We start from the raw sequence: 4,627 nt of genomic DNA, 5'->3' as shown, positions 1-4,627 counted from the left end.
TGCTCACACCAGTGTTCCATGATCTGTTGCTATGGTAGCAAGCAGAAGTCATGTTGGGGGTAGGAATCATTTGGAAAGGGTTGAAATTTGCAACCAATAGAAATGTGTGATTCCATTTTAAAAAAATGTGGGAAGCAATGTGATTTGAAGTTAACATGTATATGTGTGAAAAAAGAGAGGGACATGTTGCCATTTAGTGGTTCTGGTGAGAGGAGTACAGCTCAGAGATTCTGGCTCTGATAATCAGCTGTGTGAGTGGCACATTTCTTTCTCAACTAACTACTTTTAAAGGTGAGTTATGAATTTGAGAGGGGATGTATGTGGTGTATTTTGATATAAATATTAGAAATGTGTTTCTTCTTTTAAAGTTGTGTTTTACATTTTATGTTTTGGAAGATATTTAACTGCCTTGAACTTGTAAGATATTATGGAGTATGTCTTCACCATAAGTTAAGGTGTACTGGTATCACCCAGGAATGCTGTTTTGTGCCTAGAATCACATCATGAGTCTGTGTGCACACAGGAATTGTTGTCAGAGATTTAATTTGTGTTGCTCTTGTTCTGTAAGACTTGCACTCGTAGGAAAGGGGCAGCTTGTTTTCTTGAACTGTGATGGTTAGCATTCAGCACACATCACCATCTCACAGATGAGAGGCAAATGCTAACACATTTGAAAACAACAGGGTAGATGTTCCTTACACTCCTGCAATGGGTGAGGTAGATCCTACATGTTCAAAACTCCAATTAACCCTTACCCCACATGTACTCTTACATACATCTCTGCAGTCTTCATGCAGTTGTGCAAGCGTCCATGCAGATCTCTCTTGCACCTGCCAATACACAGTCTCCAGAAACACACTCTTAGCACACAGGCAGCTGTTTCTCCTGCACTCCCATGCTTACTATTCAGCACTGTGTGGTATTTCAGATAGCAGTGTGTAACGCTAACACATTCAACATCACCAAGGCTCATTTCCTTTGCTCTAGTCTAATCACTCACCCAGGTTCCACATGCTCATCATGGTCTCAAGTAGCTGTTAGGACATGTGCTCTTTTCTGCCTCTCTAAACTATAAGGAAAATGTGTCAGGCTGTTACAGTAATTATCACTTGCTCTACCACAGTAGTAAATGTGCTTTGAAATTGCCAATCAAATATAGTTTTCTGCCTAGAATCACACCATGAGTCTGTGTGCACACAGGAAGTGTTGTCAGAGATTTAATTTGTGTTGCTCTTGTTCTGTAAGACTTGCACTCGTAGGAAAGGGGCAGCTTATTTTCTTGAACTGTGATGGTTAGCATTCAGCAGAAATCACCATCTCACAGATGAGAGGCAAATGCTAACACATTTGAAAACAACAGGGTAGATTTTCCTTCCACTCCTGCAATGGGTGAGGTAGTTCCTACATGTTCAAAACTCCAATTAACCCTTACCACAGGTGATCTTACATACATCTCTGCAGTCTTCATGCAGTTGTGCAAGCGTCCATGCAGATCTCTCTTGCACCTGACAATACACAGTCTTCAGAAACACACTCTTAGCACACAGGCAGCTGCTTCTCCTGCACTCCCATGCTTACTATTCAGCACTGTGTGGTATTTCAGATAGCAGTGTGTAACGCTAACACATTCAACATCACCAAGGCTCATTTCCTTTGCTCTAGTCTAATCACTCATCCAGGTTCCACATGCTCACGGTCTCAAGTAGCTGTTAGGACATGTGCTCTTTTCTGCCTCTCTAAACTATAAGGAAAATGTGTCAGGCTGTTACAGTAATTATCACTTGCTCTACCACAGTAGTAAATGTGCTTTGAAAGTGCCAATCAAATATCGTTTTCTGCCTAGAATCACACCATGAGTCTGTCTGTACACAGGAATTGTTGTCAGAGATTTAATTTGTGTTGCTCTTGTTCTGTAAGACTTGCACTCGTAGGAAAGGGGCAGCTCATATGATAGGATTTGAAAAGCTCCAAGAAAATATAGTAATATATTTAAATTACATAAAGGTATTTATTTTTAGTTTCCTTTAGGTATTGCTGAACAACACTGAAATAAATTAAACATGCCTATAAAATCAAGAAAGAGAAAAGAACAGCAAAAACATCTGTATTTGAAGACAACTGGACAACATAAATTAGTTGAAGAACCTCATGTTGGAAAAAAGAAAAAGTCTTCTGGTAAGCAGACTAAGGATTTTTTTAAAAATATCCTCAAACAAAGAACAAATGTACAAAGTATATCCACTGCAAATAGTGTTTCAAGAAGAAAACAACAAGACAATAGAAAGAAAATACTAAATGCTAATGTACAATCAGAAGCAAGAAAGAATGACTTAAAAAGAAAAACAGAATTCAAAACATTCGTAAAAAAATGTTTCAGAGAAGAGTGGTGTTCAATTTGCTAAAGGATATGAAAAAATATAGGAAGAAAGCAATATGTTATAAGAAAAAGAAACATATTGAATCAATTGTTGCAAAGGCTTTGGAATTAAAAAGAAAACTATTCATTTTAATTTTGAACAGGATCCGTACATTAGATAAAATAGTCAATGTAATGAAGTCAAAAAGCAAAAGGAAAAGAGTAGTGAAAAAAAATAACTTTTGTAATGTGTTCTTAGGAGAATGGAAGCATAGTTCAAGTACTGAACCATTTTTTAATGAAGAGAGTTATCTTCAAAGTAATAGTTTGCTGCATGCAGTTGACACCAGTGGTCGAAGTTATGAAGTTAAAGATGGTTGTGTAGTGGAAAAGGAGAAAATGGTTCCAAGAAATGAGGAAGAAGTGTTAGCTGATGAGGTTATGGGGAAATGTCGTAAAGCCCCAGTGTACATTTGGAATTGTAGTAATATTTGTACTGTACGACAAGAATCTATTGATAAATTACATGACTTTCTAAGAGAATATAGTAAAAAAAAGTGTTAAACAGAAGATGAAGGTGCTTCAAAGACTAGATCCATGCAGAGTGAGAAAGAATACTGGTTTGCAAGGACATTCTCTGGCTTGTCTTTCTAGGAAAGTTTGTCAAAGTGTTTTTCACCATTTTAGGATGCTGGCAGTACATCATACTGAAATGAGAAAGTTTGTGAGAAGATTGTATTTTGCTAAAAGTCCAGCACTAAAGTTAAATGAGTTGAATAGTGCTCTGTTGCGTGGATCTGTATCAGATGTACAGAAGGTTACTGATGATATTCAGTATTGTTACTTCGGTCCAGAACAAGAAAGTGCAGGAAATGACACAGTTGTTGAAGAAAATGTGGAAGAGAATGTAGAACCCACTGTTAGTAAAAATTTTGAAGATCAAATGACAAAATTTACTATCATCTCTAATGAAAGACCAAATATTACTTGTATTTGTTGCCGGAGAAGCCATTATAAAACTCAAACAAGGAATGTTGATCTCTATAAAAAAAAGTGAAAAAGAAAATAATTATGAGTGGAAAGATTTTGCTACATATTTGTTTCTGGCAAATTGTTTTGATTTGGGTGAAGATCAGCGTATTTGTAAATACTGTTATAACAAGTTAGAAGAAAATAAAATGCCAGCTAGAGCTGTACATAATAATTTAGAATTGGTTGATATTCCTGCAGAACTTAGTGATTTAAATATGTATGAGTCTAAACTCATTCAATGTGTCCATCCGTTTCAGACTATAGTTCGTATGGAGCCCAAAACAGGTAAATTACCTCCTTCAGATTTACAAAGAGGTTTAAAAGGAAGAGTTGTCTATTTGCCATTAGATTTGAAAAAAAATATTGAAACAATTGATGCAGATAGTTTGGAAACTGAACCATTAGTTATTCTGGTTAATGGGGTACCTACAAAGAATAAGAAAATTTGTCAGGAGCTAGTAGATGTACGAAAAGTACAAAGAGCAAATTTATATTTGAAGAGAAATAATAAGTACTATGAATCAATTTATATGGATGAAGATGAAGAAGTTTTACTAGCAGACACAGGAATACCAACTGGGCAAATTGAGAAAGTGGATAAGTCAAAAGAAGAAGAAATTTAGGAACATTTCAGCATACATCCTCTTCATTCTAAAGAAGTTATGGGAAACACTATTGATCTATTTCAGATGAAAAAAGCGAAAGGAACTCCCATGAGTGTATGGGAGGAGAGCTTGGAAGCTCGTTGTTTTCCCCAGCTGTTTCCTACAGGAAAAGGTGGACGATATGATGAACGTCCAGTACAGATTCTTGCTTCTGAGTATCGGACTACAAGATTAATTACAGAAGATCCAAGATTTCGTCAAAGTATTCCTTATTTGTTCCATTTTTTATTTGAAAGTGCAACAGCGAGATGATCATTTGGAATCTCAATTGATTATTCTGATGGCTTGTCAGCGTGGAACTAATGAATATTGGTACCGACGCTATGGAGAATTGAAATGTATGTTATGGAATTTAGGAACTCCTACATGGTTCCTTACCCTAAGCTGTGCTGAGTACGCTTTGGATGATTTACTGGATTTTCTTTGAGAGGCAAATTCAAATATTGAAAACATCCAATACAAGACAGCAGGAGAATTGTGCTCATTGGATCCGGTTAATGTTTGCAGATATTTCAATCATAGATTTGAGGCTATGATGTCCTTCATCTGCAATAAAAAAAATCCACCTCTTGGA

This window comes from Triturus cristatus, chromosome 6 (assembly GCF_964204655.1).
Source record: "Triturus cristatus chromosome 6, aTriCri1.1, whole genome shotgun sequence".
Classification (NCBI taxonomy): domain Eukaryota; kingdom Metazoa; phylum Chordata; class Amphibia; order Caudata; family Salamandridae; genus Triturus; species Triturus cristatus.
The sequence above is the reverse complement of the archived record's forward strand: the minus strand, read 5'-3'. Positions refer to the sequence as shown.